Raw genomic sequence first — 15,809 nt, 5'->3', positions numbered from 1 at the left:
TCCCTACACTGGGGATCTCTGCTTTCCCAGCGACTCAGCATGTCACGGTGCTCGTTCTCGGCAGAAACTTTTTCTGAAAAGGCAAACGTCTGGCTCCTTCTCCCACAAGGAAGGTGCCAGCCCTGAAAGATCTTGCAGGTCTTCACTATCCCTCTGCAGCCTATCTTTAGCCGCAACAGCACTGGGGATCTCTGCTTTCCCAGAGACTCAGCATGTCACGGTGCTCGTTCTCGGCAGAAACTTTTTCTGAAAAGGCAAACGTCTGGCTCCTTCTCCCACAAGGCAGGTGCCAGCCCTGAATGATCTTGCAGATCTTCACTATCCCTCTGCAGCCTATCTTTAGCCGCAACAGCACTGGGGATCTCTGCTTTCCCAGACACTCAGCATGTCACGGTACTCGTTCTCGGCAGAATCTTTTTCTGAAAAGGCAAATGTCTGGCTCCTTCTCCCACAAGGAAGGTGCCAGCCCTGAAAGCTCTTGCAGGTCTTCACTATCCCTCTGCAGCCTATCTTTAGCCGCAACAGCACTGGGGATCTTTGCTTTCCCAGAGATTCAGCATGTCACGGTGCTCGCTTACGGCAGAGCGTTTTTCTGAAGAGGCAAACGTATGGCTCCATCTTCCACAAGGAAGGTGCCAGCCCTGAAAGCTCTTGCAGGTCTTCACTATCCCTCTGCAGCCTATCTTTAGCCGCAACAGCACTGGGGATCTCTGCTTTCCCAGAGACTCAGCATGTCACGGTGCTCGTTCTCGGCAGAAACTTTTTCTGAAAAGGCAAACGTCTGGCTCCTTCTCCCACAAGGAAGGTGCCAGCCCTTAAAGATCTTGCTGGTCTTCACCGTCCCCCTGCAGCCTATCCACAGGCACAACAGCACTGGGGATCTCTGCTTTCCCAGAGACTCAGCATGTCACGGTGCTCGTTCTCGGCAGAAACTTTTTCTGAAAAGACAAACTTACGGCTCCTTCTCCCACAAGGAAGGTGCCAGCCCTGAAAGATCTTGCTGGTCTTCACTATCCCTCTGCAGCCTATCTTTAGCCGCAACAGAACTGGGGATCTGTGCTTTCCCAGAGACTCCGCATGTCACGGTGCTCGTTCTCGGCAGAAACTTTTTCTGAAAAGGCAAACGTCTGGCTCCTTCTCCCACAAGGAAGGTGCCAGCCCTGAAAGCTCTTGCAGGTCTTCACTATCCCTCTGCAGCCTATCTTTAGCCGCAACAGCACTGGGGATCTCTGCTTTCCCAGAGACTCAGCATGTCACGGTGCTCGTTCTCGGCAGAAACTTTTTCTGAAAAGGCAAACGTCTGGCTCCTTCTCCCACAAGGAAGGTGCCAGCCCTTAAAGATCTTGCTGGTCTTCACTGTCCCCCTGCAGCCTATCCACAGGCACAACAGCACTGGGGATCTCTGCTTTCCCAGAGACTCAGCATGTCACGGTGCTCGTTCTCGGCAGAAACTTTTTCTGAAAAGACAAACTTACGGCTCCTTCTCCCACAAGGAAGGTGCCAGCCCTGAAAGCTCTTGCTGGTCTTCACTATCCCTCTGCAGCCTATCTTTAGCCGCAACAGCACTGGGGATCTCTGCTTTCCCAGAGACTCCGCATGTCACGGTGCTCGTTCTCGGCAGAAACTTTTTCTGAAAAGGCAAACGTCTGGCTCCTTCTCCCACAAGGAAGGTGCCAGCCCTGAAAGCTCTTGCAGGTCTTCACTATCCCTCTGCAGCCTATCTTTAGCCGCAACAGCACTGGGGATCTCTGCTTTCCCAGAGACTCAGCATGTCACGGTGCTCGTTCTCGGCAGAAACTTTTTCTGAAAAGACAAACTTACGGCTCCTTCTCCCACAAGGAAGGTGCCAGCCCTGAAAGATCTTGCAGGTCTTCACTATCCCTCTGCAGCCTATCTTTAGCCGCAACAGCACTGGGGATCTCTGCTTTCCCAGAGACTCAGCATGTCACGGTGCTCGTTCTCGGCAGAAACTTTTTCTGAAAAGGCAAACGTCTGGCTCCTTCTCCCACAAGGAAGGTGCCAGCCCTGAAAGATCTTGCAGGTCTTCACTATCCCTCTGCAGCCTATCTTTAGCCGCAACAGCACTGGGGATCTCTGCTTTCCCAGACACTCAGCATGTCACGGTGCTCGTTCTCGGCAGAAACTTTTTCTGAAAAGGCAAACGTCTGGCTCCTTCTCCCACAAGGAAGGTGCCAGCCCTGAATGATCTTGCAGGTCTTCACTATCCCTCTGCAGCCTATCTTTAGCCGCAACAGCACTGGGGATCTCTGCTTTCCCAGAGACTCAGCATGTCACGGTGCTCGTTCTCGGCAGAAACTTTTTCTGAAAAGACAAACTTACGGCTCCTTCTCCCACAAGGAAGGTGCCAGCCCTGAAAGATCTTGCAGGTCTTCACTATCCCTCTGCAGCCTATCTTTAGCCGCAACAGCACTGGGGAGCTCTGCTTTCCCAGAGATTCAGCATCTTATGGTGCTCGCTTACGGCAGAGCGTTTTTCTGAAGAGGCAAACGTCTGTCTCCATCTTCCACAAGGAAGGTGCCAGCCCTGAAAGCTCTTGCTGGTCTTCACTATCCCTCTGCAGCCTATCTTTAGCCGCAACAGAACTGGGGATCTGTGCTTTCCCAGAGACTCCGCATGTCACGGTGCTCGTTCTCGGCAGAAACTTTTTCTGAAAAGGCAAACGTCTGGCTCCTTCTCCCACAAGGAAGGTGCCAGCCCTGAAAGCTCTTGCAGGTCTTCACTATCCCTCTGCAGCCTATCTTTAGCCGCAACAGCACTGGGGATCTCTGCTTTCCCAGACACTCAGCATGTCACGGTGCTCGTTCTCGGCAGAAACTTTTTCTGAAAAGGCAAACGTCTGGCTCCTTCTCCCACAAGGAAGGTGCCAGCCCTTAAAGATCTTGCTGGTCTTCACCGTCCCCCTGCAGCCTATCCACAGGCACAACAGCACTGGGGATCTCTGCTTTCCCAGAGACTCAGCATGTCACGGTGCTCGTTCTCGGCAGAAACTTTCTCTAAAAAGACAAACTTACGGCTCCTTCTCCCACAAGGAAGGTGCCAGCCCTGAAAGCTCTTCCTGGTCTTCACTACCCCTCTGCAGCCTATCTTTAGCCGCAACAGAACTGGGGATCTGTGCTTTCCCAGATACTCAGCATGTCACGGTGCTCGTTCTCGGCAGAAACTTTTTCTGAAAAGACAAACTTACGGCTCCTTCTCCCACAAGGAAGGTGCCAGCCCTGAAAGCTCTTGCAGGTCTTCACTATCCCTCTGCAGCCTATCTTTAGCCGCAACAGCACTGGGGATCTCTGCTTTCCCAGAGACTCAGCATGTCACGGTGCTCGTTCTCGGCAGAAACTTTTTCTGAAAAGACAAACTTACGGCTCCTTCTCCCACAAGGAAGGTGCCAGCCCTGAAAGATCTTGCAGGTCTTCACTATCCCTCTGCAGCCTATCTTTAGCCGCAACAGCACTGGGGATCTCTGCTTTCCCAGAGACTCAGCATGTCACGGTGCTCGTTCTCGGCAGAAACTTTTTCTGAAAAGGCAAACGTCTGGCTCCTTCTCCCACAAGGAAGGTGCCAGCCCTGAAAGATCTTGCAGGTCTTCACTATCCCTCTGCAGCCTATCTTTAGCCGCAACAGCACTGGGGATCTCTGCTTTCCCAGACACTCAGCATGTCACGGTGCTCGTTCTCGGCAGAAACTTTTTCTGAAAAGGCAAACGTCTGGCTCCTTCTCCCACAAGGAAGGTGCCAGCCCTGAAAGCTCTTGCAGGTCTTCACTATCCCTCTGCAGCCTATCTTTAGCCGCAACATCACTGGGGATCTCTGCTTTCCCAGAGACTCAGCATGTCACGGTGCTCGTTCTCGGCAGAAACTTTTTCTGAAAAGACAAACTTACGGCTCCTTCTCCCACAAGGAAGGTGCCAGCCCTGAAAGATCTTGCTGGTCTTCACTATCCCTCTGCAGCCTATCTATAGCCGCAACAGCACTGGGGAGCTCTGCTTTCCCAGAGATTCAGCATCTTATGGTGCTCGCTTACGGCAGAGCTTTTTTCTGAAGAGGCAAACGTCTGTCTCCATCTTCCACAAGGAAGGTGCCAGCCCTGAAAGCTCTTGCAGGTCTTCACTATCCCTCTGCAGCCTATCTTTAGCCGCAACAGCACTGGGGATCTCTGCTTTCCCAGAGACTCAGCATGTCACGGTGCTCGTTCTCGGCAGAAACTTTTTCTGAAAAGGCAAACGTCTGGCTCCTTCTCCCACAAGGAAGGTGCCAGCCCTTAAAGATCTTGCTGGTCTTCACCGTCCCCCTGCAGCCTATCTTTAGCCGCAACAGCACTGGGGATCTCTGCTTTCTCAGAGACTCCGCATGTCACGGTGCTCGTTCTCGGCAGAAACTTTTTCTGAAAAGGCAAACGTCTGGCTCCTTCTCCCACAAGGAAGGTGCCAGCCCTGAAAGCTCTTGCAGGTCTTCACTATCCCTCTGCAGCCTATCTTTAGCCGCAACAGCACTGGGGATCTCTGCTTTCCCAGACACTCAGCACGTCACGGTGCTCGTTCTCGGCAGAAACTTTTTCTGAAAAGGCAAACGTCTGGCTCCTTCTCCCACAAGGAAGGTGCCAGCCCTGAATGATCTTGCAGGTCTTCACTATCCCTCTGCAGCCTATCTTTAGCCGCAACAGCACTGGGGATCTCTGCTTTCCCAGAGACTCAGCATGTCACGGTGCTCGTTCTCGGCAGAAACTTTTTCTGAAAAGGCAAACGTCTGGCTCCTTCTCCCACAAGGAAGGTGCCAGCCCTGAAAGCTCTTGCAGGTCTTCACTATCCCTCTGCAGCCTATCTTTAGCCGCAACAGCACTGGGGATCTCTGCTTTCCCAGACACTCAGCATGTCACGGTGCTCGTTCTCGGCAGAAACTTTTTCTGAAAAGGCAAACGTCTGGCTCCTTCTCCCACAAGGAAGGTGCCAGCCCTGAAAGCTCTTGCTGGTCTTCACTATCCTTCTGCAGCCTATCTTTAGCCGCAACAGCACTGGGGAGCTCTGCTTTCCCAGAGATTCAGCATCTTATGGTGCTCGCTTACGGCAGAGCGTTTTTCTGAAGAGGCAAACGTCTGTCTCCATCTTCCACAAGGAAGGTGCCAGCCCTGAAAGCTCTTGCAGGTCTTCACTATCCCTCTGCAGCCTATCTTTAGCCGCAACAGCACTGGGGATCTCTGCTTTCCCAGAGACTCAGCATGTCACGGTGCTCGTTCTCGGCAGAAACTTTTTCTGAAAATGCAAACGTCTGGCTCCTTCTCCCACAAGGAAGGTGCCAGCCCTTAAAGATCTTGCTGGTCTTCACCGTCCCCCTGCAGCCTATCCACAGGCACAACAGCACTGGGGATCTCTGCTTTCCCAGAGACTCAGCATGTCACGGTGCTCGTTCTCGGCAGAAACTTTTTCTGAAAAGACAAACTTACGGCTCCTTCTCCCACAAGGAAGGTGCCAGCCCTGAAAGCTCTTGCTGGTCTTCACTATCCCTCTGCAGCCTATCTTTAGCCGCAACAGAACTGGGGATCTGTGCTTTCCCAGAGACTCCGCATGTCACGGTGCTCGTTCTCGGCAGAAACTTTTTCTGAAAAGGCAAACGTCTGGCTCCTTCTCCCACAAGGAAGGTGCCAGCCCTGAAAGCTCTTGCAGGTCTTCACTATCCCTCTGCAGCCTATCTTTAGCCGCAACAGGACTGGGGATCTCTGCTTTCCCAGACACTCAGCATGTCACGGTGCTCGTTCTCGGCAGAAACTTTTTCTGAAAAGGCAAACGTCTGGCTCCTTTTCCCACAAGGAAGGTGCCAGCCCTTAAAGATCTTGCTGGTCTTCACCGTCCCCCTGCAGCCTATCCACAGGCACAACATCACTGGGGATCTCTGCTTTCCCAGAGACTCAGCATGTCACGGTGCTCGTTCTCGGCAGAAACTTTTTCTGAAAAGGCAAACGTCTGGCTCCTTCTCCCACAAGGAAGGTGCCAGCCCTGAAAGCTCTTGCAGGTCTTCACTATCCCTCTGCAGCCTATCTTTAGCCGCAACAGCACTGGGGATCTCTGCTTTCCCAGAGACTCAGCATGTCACGGTGCTCGTTCTCGGCAGAAACTTTTTCTGAAAAGGCAAACGTCTGGCTCCTTCTCCCACAAGGAAGGTGCCAGCCCTGAAAGCTCTTGCAGGTCTTCACTATCCCTCTGCAGCCTATCTTTAGCCGCAACAGCACTGGGGATCTCTGCTTTCCCAGAGACTCAGCATGTCACGGTGCTCGTTCTCGGCAGAAACTTTTTCTGAAAAGGCAAACGTCTGGCTCCTTCTCCCACAAGGAAGGTGCCAGCCCTGAAAGATCTTGCAGGTCTTCACTATCCCTCTGCAGCCTATCTTTAGCCGCAACAGCACTGGGGATCTCTGCTTTCCCAGACACTCAGCATGTCACGGTGCTCGTTCTCGGCAGAAACTTTTTCTGAAAAGGCAAACGTCTGGCTCCTTCTCCCACAAGGAAGGTGCCAGCCCTGAATGATCTTGCAGGTCTTCACTATCCCTCTGCAGCCTATCTTTAGCCGCAACAGCACTGGGGATCTCTGCTTTCCCAGACACTCAGCATGTCACGGTGCTCGTTCTCGGCAGAAACTTTTTCTGAAAAGACAAACTTACGGCTCCTTCTCCCACAAGGAAGGTGCCAGCCCTGAAAGCTCTTGCAGGTCTTCACTATCCCTCTGCAGCCTATCTTTAGCCGCAACAGCACTGGGGATCTCTGCTTTCCCAGACACTCAGCATGTCACGGTGCTCGTTCTCGGCAGAAACTTTTTCTGAAAAGGCAAACGTCTGGCTCCTTCTCCCACAAGGAAGGTGCCAGCCCTTAAAGATCTTGCTGGTCTTCACCGTCCCCCTGCAGCCTATCCACAGGCACAACAGCACTGGGGATCTCTGCTTTCCCAGAGACTCAGCATGTCACGGTGCTCGTTCTCGGCAGAAACTTTTTCTAAAAAGACAAACTTACGGCTCCTTCTCCCACAAGGAAGGTGCCAGCCCTGAAAGCTCTTCGTGGTCTTCACTATCCCTCTGCAGCCTATCTTTAGCCGCAACAGAACTGGGGATCTGTGCTTTCCCTGAGACTCCGCATGTCACGGTGCTCGTTCTCGGCAGAAACTTTTTCTGAAAAGGCAAACGTCTGGCTCCTTCTCCCACAAGGAAGCTGCCAGCCCTGAAAGCTCTTGCAGGTCTTCACTATCCCTCTGCAGCCTATCTTTAGCCGCAACAGCACTGGGGATCTCTGCTTTCCCAGAGACTCAGCATGTCACGGTGCTCGTTCTCGGCAGAAACTTTTTCTGAAAAGACAAACTTACGGCTCCTTCTCCCACAAGGAAGGTGCCAGCCCTGAAAGATCTTGCAGGTCTTCACTATCCCTCTGCAGCCTATCTTTAGCCGCAACAGCACTGGGGATCTCTGCTTTCCCAGAGACTCAGCATGTCACGGTGCTCGTTCTCGGCAGAAACTTTTTCTGAAAAGGCAAACGTCTGGCTCCTTCTCCCACAAGGAAGGTGCCAGCCCTTAAAGATCTTGCTGGTCTTCACCGTCCCCCTGCAGCCTATCTTTAGCCGCAACAGCACTGGGGATCTCTGCTTTCTCAGAGACTCTGCATGTCACGGTGCTCGTTCTCGGCAGAAACTTTTTCTGAAAAGGCAAACGTCTGGCTCCTTCTACCACAAGGAAGGTGCCAGCCCTGAAAGCTCTTGCAGGTCTTCACTATCCCTCTGCAGCCTATCTTTAGCCGCAACAGCACTGGGGATCTCTGCTTTCCCAGACACTCAGCACGTCACGGTGCTCGTTCTCGGCAGAAACTTTTTCTGAAAAGGCAAACGTCTGGCTCCTTCTCCCACAAGGAAGGTGCCAGCCCTGAATGATCTTGCAGGTCTTCACTATCCCTCTGCAGCCTATCTTTAGCCGCAACAGCACTGGGGATCTCTGCTTTCCCAGAGACTCAGCATGTCACGGTGCTCGTTCTCGGCAGAAACTTTTTCTGAAAAGGCAAACGTCTGGCTCCTTCTCCCACAAGGAAGGTGCCAGCCCTGAAAGCTCTTGCAGGTCTTCACTATCCCTCTGCAGCCTATCTTTAGCCGCAACAGCACTGGGGATCTCTGCTTTCCCAGACACTCAGCATGTCACGGTGCTCGTTCTCGGCAGAAACTTTTTCTGAAAAGGCAAACGTCTGGCTCCTTCTCCCACAAGGAAGGTGCCAGCCCTGAAAGCTCTTGCTGGTCTTCACTATCCTTCTGCAGCCTATCTATAGCCGCAACAGCACTGGGGAGCTCTGCTTTCCCAGAGATTCAGCATCTTATGGTGCTCGCTTACGGCAGAGCGTTTTTCTGAAGAGGCAAACGTCTGTCTCCATCTTCCACAAGGAAGGTGCCAGCCCTGAAAGCTCTTGCAGGTCTTCACTATCCCTCTGCAGCCTATCTTTAGCCGCAACAGCACTGGGGATCTCTGCTTTCCCAGAGACTCAGCATGTCACGGTGCTCATTCTCGGCAGAAACTTTTTCTGAAAATGCAAACGTCTGGCTCCTTCTCCCACAAGGAAGGTGCCAGCCCTTAAAGATCTTGCTGGTCTTCACCGTCCCCCTGCAGCCTATCCACAGGCACAACAGCACTGGGGATCTCTGCTTTCCCAGAGACTCAGCATGTCACGGTGCTCGTTCTCGGCAGAAACTTTTTCTGAAAAGACAAACTTACGGCTCCTTCTCCCACAAGGAAGGTGCCAGCCCTGAAAGCTCTTGCTGGTCTTCACTATCCCTCTGCAGCCTATCTTTAGCCGCAACAGAACTGGGGATCTGTGCTTTCCCAGAGACTCCGCATGTCACGGTGCTCGTTCTCGGCAGAAACTTTTTCTGAAAAGGCAAACGTCTGGCTCCTTCTCCCACAAGGAAGGTGCCAGCCCTGAAAGCTCTTGCAGGTCTTCACTATCCCTCTGCAGCCTATCTTTAGCCGCAACAGGACTGGGGATCTCTGCTTTCCCAGACACTCAGCATGTCACGGTGCTCGTTCTCGGCAGAAACTTTTTCTGAAAAGGCAAACGTCTGGCTCCTTTTCCCACAAGGAAGGTGCCAGCCCTTAAAGATCTTGCTGGTCTTCACCGTCCCCCTGCAGCCTATCCACAGGCACAACATCACTGGGGATCTCTGCTTTCCCAGAGACTCAGCATGTCACGGTGCTCGTTCTCGGCAGAAACTTTTTCTGAAAAGGCAAACGTCTGGCTCCTTCTCCCACAAGGAAGGTGCCAGCCCTGAAAGCTCTTGCAGGTCTTCACTATCCCTCTGCAGCCTATCTTTAGCCGCAACAGCACTGGGGATCTCTGCTTTCCCAGAGACTCAGCATGTCACGGTGCTCGTTCTCGGCAGAAACTTTTTCTCAAAAGGCAAACGTCTGGCTCCTTCTCCCACAAGGAAGGTGCCAGCCCTTAAAGATCTTGCTGGTCTTCACCGTCCCCCTGCAGCCTATCCACAGGCACAACAGCACTGGGGATCTCTGCTTTCCCAGAGACTCAGCATGTCACGGTGCTCGTTCTCGGCAGAAACTTTTTCTGAAAAGACAAACTTACGGCTCCTTCTCCCACAAGGAAGGTGCCAGCCCTGAAAGCTCTTGCTGGTCTTCACTATCCCTCTGCAGCCTATCTTTAGCCGCAACAGAACTGGGGATCTGTGCTTTCCCAGAGACTCCACATGTCACGGTGCTCGTTCTCGGCAGAAACTTTTTCTGAAAAGGCAAACGTCTGGCTCCTTCTCCCACAAGGAAGGTGCCAGCCCTGAAAGCTCTTGCAGGTCTTCACTATCCCTCTGCAGCCTATCTTTAGCCGCAACAGCACTGGGGATCTCTGCTTTCCCAGACACTCAGCATGTCACGGTGCTCGTTCTCGGCAGAAACTTTTTCTGAAAAGGCAAACGTCTGGCTCCTTCTCCCACAAGGAAGGTGCCAGCCCTGAAAGATCTTGCTGGTCTTCACTATCCCTCTGCAGCCTATCTTTAGCCGAAACAGAACTGGGGATCTGTGCTTTCCCAGAGATTCAGCATCTTATGGTGCTCGCTTACGGCAGAGCGTTTTTCTGAAGAGGCAAACGTATGGCTCCATCTTCCAAAAGGAAGGTGCCAGCCCTGAAAGCTCTTGCAGGTCTTCACTATCCCTCTGCAGCCTATCTTTAGCCGCAACAGCACTGGGGATCTCTGCTTTCCCAGAGACTCAGCATGTCACGGTGCTCGTTCTCGGCAGAAACTTTTTCTGAAAAGGCAAACGTCTGGCTCCTTCTCCCACAAGGAAGGTGCCAACCCTGAAAGATCTTGCTGGTCTTCACCGTCCCCCTGCAGCCTATCCACAGGCACAACAGCACTGGGGATCTCTACTTTCCCAGAGACTCAGCATGTCACGGTGCTCCTTCTCGGCAGAAACTTTTTTTCAAAAGGCAAACGTCTGGCTCCTTCTCCCACAAGGAAGGTGCCAGCCCTGAAAGCTCTTGCTGGTCTTCACCGTCCCCCTGCAGCCTATCCACAGGCACAACATCACTGGGGATCTCTGCTTTCCCAGAGACTCAGCATGTCACGGTGCTCGTTCTCGGCAGAAACTTTTTCTGAAAAGGCAAACGTCTGGCTCCTTCTCCCACAAGGAAGGTGCCAGCCCTGAAAGCTCTTGCAGGTCTTCACTATCCCTCTGCAGCCTATCTTTAGCCGCAACAGCACTGGGGATCTGTGCTTTCCCAGAGACTCCGCATGTCACGGTGCTCGTTCTCGGCAGAAACTTTTTCTGAAAAGGCAAACGTCTGGCTCCTTCTCCCACAAGGAAGGTGCCAGCCCTGAAAGCTCTTGCAGGTCTTCACTATCCCTCTGCAGCCTATCTTTAGCCGCAACAGCACTGGGGATCTCTGCTTTCCCAGAGACTCAGCATGTCACGGTGCTCGTTCTCAGCAGAAACTTTTTCTGAAAAGGCAAACGTCTGGCTCCTTCTCCCACAAGGAAGGTGCCAGCCCTGAAAGCTCTTGCAGGTCTTCACTATCCCTCTGCAGCCTATCCACAGGCACAACAGCACTGGGGATCTCTGCTTTCCCAGAGACTCAGCATGTCACGGTGCTCGTTCTCGGCAGAAACTTTTTCTGAAAAGGCAAACGTCTGGCTCCTTCTCCCACAAGGAAGGTGCCAGCCCTTAAAGATCTTGCTGGTCTTCACTGTCCCCGTGCAGCCTATCCACAGGCACAACAGCACTGGGGATCTCTGCTTTCCTAGAGACTCAGCATGTCACGGTGCTCGTTCTCGGCAGAAACTTTTTCTGAAAAGACAAACTTACGGCTCCTTCTCCCACAAGGAAGGTGCCAGCCCTGAAAGCTCTTGCTGGTCTTCACTATCCCTCTGCAGCCTATCTTTAGCCGCAACAGAACTGGGGATCTGTGCTTTCCCAGAGACTCCGCATGTCACGGTGCTCGTTCTCGGCAGAAACTTTTTCTGAAAAGGCAAACGTCTGGCTCCTTCTCCCACAAGGAAGGTGCCAGCCCTGAAAGATCTTGCAGGTCTTCACTATCCCTCTGCAGCCTATCTTTAGCCGCAACAGAACTGGGGATCTCTGCTTTCCCAGAGACTCAGCATGTCACGGTGCTCGTTCTCGGCAGAAACTTTTTCTGAAAAGGCAAACGTCTGGCTCCTTCTCCCACAAGGCAGGTGCCAGCCCTGAAAGCTCTTGCAGGTCTTCACTATCCCTCTGCAGCCTATCTTTAGCCGCAACAGCACTGGGGATCTCTGCTTTCCCAGACACTCAGCATGTCACGGTGGTCATTCTCGGCAGAAACTTTTTCTGAAAAGGCAAATGTCTGGCTCCTTCTCCCACAAGGAAGGTGCCAGCCCTGAAAGATCTTGCTGGTCTTCACTATCCCTCTGCAGCCTATCTTTAGCCGCAACAGCACTGGGGATCTCTGCTTTCCCAGAGACTCAGCATGTCACGGTGCTCGTTCTCGGCAGAAACTTTTTCTGAAAAGGCAAACGTCTGGCTCCTTCTCCCACAAGGAAGGTGCCAGCCCTTAAAGATCTTGCTGGTCTTCACTATCCCTCTGCAGCCTATCTTTAGCCGCAACAGCACTGGGGATCTCTGCTTTCCCAGAGACTCAGCATGTCACGGTGCTCGTTCTCGGCAGAAACTTTTTCTGAAAAGGCAAAGGTCTGGCTCCTTCTCCCACAAGGAAGGTGCCAGCCCTGAAAGCTCTTGCAGGTCTTCACTATCCCTCTGCAGCCTATCTTTAGCCGCAACAGCACTGGGGATCTCTGCTTTCCCAGAGACTCAGCATGTCACGGTGCTCGTTCTCGGCAGAAACTTTTTCTGAAAAGGCAAACGTCTGGCTCCTTCTCCCACAAGGAAGGTGCCAGCCCTGAAAGATCTTGCTGGTCTTCACTATCCCTCTGCAGCCTATCTTTAGCCGCAACAGAACTGGGGATCTGTGCTTTCCCAGAGATTCAGCATCATATGGTGCTCGCTTACGGCAGAGCGTTTTTCTGAAGAGGCAAACGTATGGCTCCATCTTCCACAAGGAAGGTGCCAGCCCTGAAAGCTCTTGCAGGTCTTCACTATCCCTCTGCAGCCTATCTTTAGCCGCAACAGCACTGGGGATCTCTGCTTTCCCAGAGACTCAGCATGTCACGGTGCTCGTTCTCGGCAGAAACTTTTTCTGAAAAGGCAAACGTCTGGCTCCTTCTCCCACAAGGAAGGTGCCAGCCCTTAAAGATCTTGCTGGTCTTCACCGTCCCCCTGCAGCCTATCCACAGGCACAACAGCACTGGGGATCTCTGCTTTCCCAGAGACTCAGCATGTCACGGTGCTCGTTCTCGGCAGAAACTTTTTCTGAAAAGACAAACTTACGGCTCCTTCTCCCACAAGGAAGGTGCCAGCCCTGAAAGCTCTTGCTGGTCTTCACTATCCCTCTGCAGCCTATCTTTAGCCGCAACAGAACTCGGGATCTGTGCTTTCCCAGAGACTCCGCATGTCACGGTGCTCGTTCTCGGCAGAAACTTTTTCTGAAAAGGCAAACGTCTGGCTCCTTCTCCCACAAGGAAGGTGCCAGCCCTGAAAGCTCTTGCAGGTCTTCACTATCCCTCTGCAGCCTATCTTTAGCCGCAACAGCACTGGGGATCTCTGCTTTCCCAGAGACTCAGCATGTCACGGTGCTCGTTCTCGGCAGAAACTTTTTCTGAAAAGGCAAACGTCTGGCTCCTTCTCCCACAAGGAAGGTGCCAGCCCTTAAAGATCTTGCTGGTCTTCACTGTCCCCCTGCAGCCTATCCACAGGCACAACAGCACTGGGGATCTCTGCTTTCCCAGAGACTCAGCATGTCACGGTGCTCGTTCTCGGCAGAAACTTTTTCTGAAAAGACAAACTTACGGCTCCTTCTCCCACAAGGAAGGTGCCAGCCCTGAAAGCTCTTGCTGGTCTTCACTATCCCTCTGCAGCCTATCTTTAGCCGCAACAGAACTGGGGCTCTGTGCTTTCCCAGAGACTCCGCATGTCACGGTGCTCGTTCTCGGCAGAAACTTTTTCTGAAAAGGCAAACGTCTGGCTCCTTCTCCCACAAGGAAGGTGCCAGCCCTGAAAGCTCTTGCAGGTCTTCACTATCCCTCTGCAGCCTATCTTTAGCCGCAACAGCACTGGGGATCTCTGCTTTCCCAGACACTCAGCATGTCACGGTGCTCGTTCTCGGCAGAAACTTTTTCTGAAAAGGCAAACGTCTGGCTCCTTCTCCCACAAGGAAGGTGCCAGCCCTGAAAGATCTTGCTGGTCTTCACTATCCCTCTGCAGCCTATCTATAGCCGCAACAGCACTGGGGAGCTCTGCTTTCCCAGAGATTCAGCATCTTATGGTGCTCGCTTACGGCAGAGCGTTTTTCTGAAGAGGCAAACGTCTGTCTCCATCTTCCACAAGGAAGGTGCCAGCCCTGAAAGCTCTTGCAGGTCTTCACTATCCCTCTGCAGCCTATCTTTAGCCGCAACAGCACTGGGGATCTCTGCTTTCCCAGAGACTCAGCATGTCACGGTGCTCGTTCTCGGCAGAAACTTTTTCTGAAAATGCAAACGTCTGGCTCCTTCTCCCACAAGGAAGGTGCCAACCCTGAAAGATCTTGCTGGTCTTCACCGTCCCCCTGCAGCCTATCCACAGGCACAACAGCACTGGGGATCTCTGCTTTCCCAGAGACTCCGCATGTCACGGTGCTCGTTCTCGGCAGAAACTTTTTCTGAAAAGGCAAACGTCTGGCTCCTTCTCCCACAAGGAATGTGCCAGCCCTGAAAGCTCTTGCAGGTCTTCACTATCGCTCTGCAGCCTATCCACAGTCACAACAGCACTGGGGATCTCTGCTTTCCCAGAGACTCAGCATGTCACGGTGCTCGTTCTCGGCAGAAACTTTTTCTGAAAAGGCAAACGTCTGGCTCCTTCTCCCACAAGGAAGGTGCCAGCCCTTAAAGATCTTGCTGGTCTTCACTGTCCCCGTGCAGCCTATCCACAGGCACAACAGCACTGGGGATCTCTGCTTTCCTAGAGACTCAGCATGTCACGGTGCTCGTTCTCGGCAGAAACTTTTTCTGAAAAGACAAACTTACGGCTCCTTCTCCCACAAGGAAGGTGCCAGCCCTGAAAGCTCTTGCTGGTCTTCACTATCCCTCTGCAGCCTATCTTTAGCCGCAACAGAACTGGGGATCTGTGCTTTCCCAGAGACTCAGCATGTCACGGTGCTCGTTCTCGGCAGAAACTTTTTCTGAAAAGACAAACTTACGGCTCCTTCTCCCACAAGGAAGGTGCCAGCCCTGAAAGCTCTTGCTGGTCTTCACTATCCCTCTGCAGCCTATCTTTAGCCGCAACAGAACTCGGGATCTGTGCTTTCCCAGAGACTCCGCATGTCACGGTGCTCGTTCTCGGCAGAAACTTTTTCTGAAAAGGCAAACGTCTGGCTCCTTCTCCCACAAGGAAGGTGCCAGCCCTGAAAGCTCTTGCAGGTCTTCACTATCCCTCTGCAGCCTATCTTTAGCCGCAACAGCACTGGGGATCTCTGCTTTCCCAGAGACTCAGCATGTCACGGTGCTCGTTCTCGGCAGAAACTTTTTCTGAAAAGGCAAACGTCTGGCTCCTTCTCCCACAAGGAAGGTGCCAGCCCTTAAAGATCTTGCTGGTCTTCACTGTCCCCCTGCAGCCTATCCACAGGCACAACAGCACTGGGGATCTCTGCTTTCCCAGAGACTCAGCATGTCACGGTGCTCGTTCTCGGCAGAAACTTTTTCTGAAAAGACAAACTTACGGCTTCTTCTCCCACAAGGAAGGTGCCAGCCCTGAAAGCTCTTGCTGGTCTTCACTATCCCTCTGCAGCCTATCTTTAGCCGCAACAGAACTGGGGCTCTGTGCTTTCCCAGAGACTCCGCATGTCACGGTGCTCGTTCTCGGCAGAAACTTTTTCTGAAAAGGCAAACGTCTGGCTCCTTCTCCCACAAGGAAGGTGCCAGCCCTGAAAGCTCTTGCAGGTCTTCACTATCCCTCTGCAGCCTATCTTTAGCCGCAACAGCACTGGGGATCTCTGCTTTCCCAGACACTCAGCATGTCACGGTGCTCGTTCTCGGCAGAAACTTTTTCTGAAAAGGCAAACGTCTGGCTCCTTCTCCCACAAGGAAGGTGCCAGCCCTGAAAGATCTTGCTGGTCTTCACTATCCCTCTGCAGCCTATCTATAGCCGCAACAGCACTGGGGAGCTCTGCTTTCCCAGAGATTCAGCATCTTATGGTGCTCGCTTACGGCAGAG

This window comes from Accipiter gentilis, unplaced genomic scaffold, assembly GCF_929443795.1.
Source record: "Accipiter gentilis unplaced genomic scaffold, bAccGen1.1, whole genome shotgun sequence".
Taxonomy (NCBI): domain Eukaryota; kingdom Metazoa; phylum Chordata; class Aves; order Accipitriformes; family Accipitridae; genus Astur; species Astur gentilis.
The sequence above is the reverse complement of the archived record's forward strand: the minus strand, read 5'-3'. Positions refer to the sequence as shown.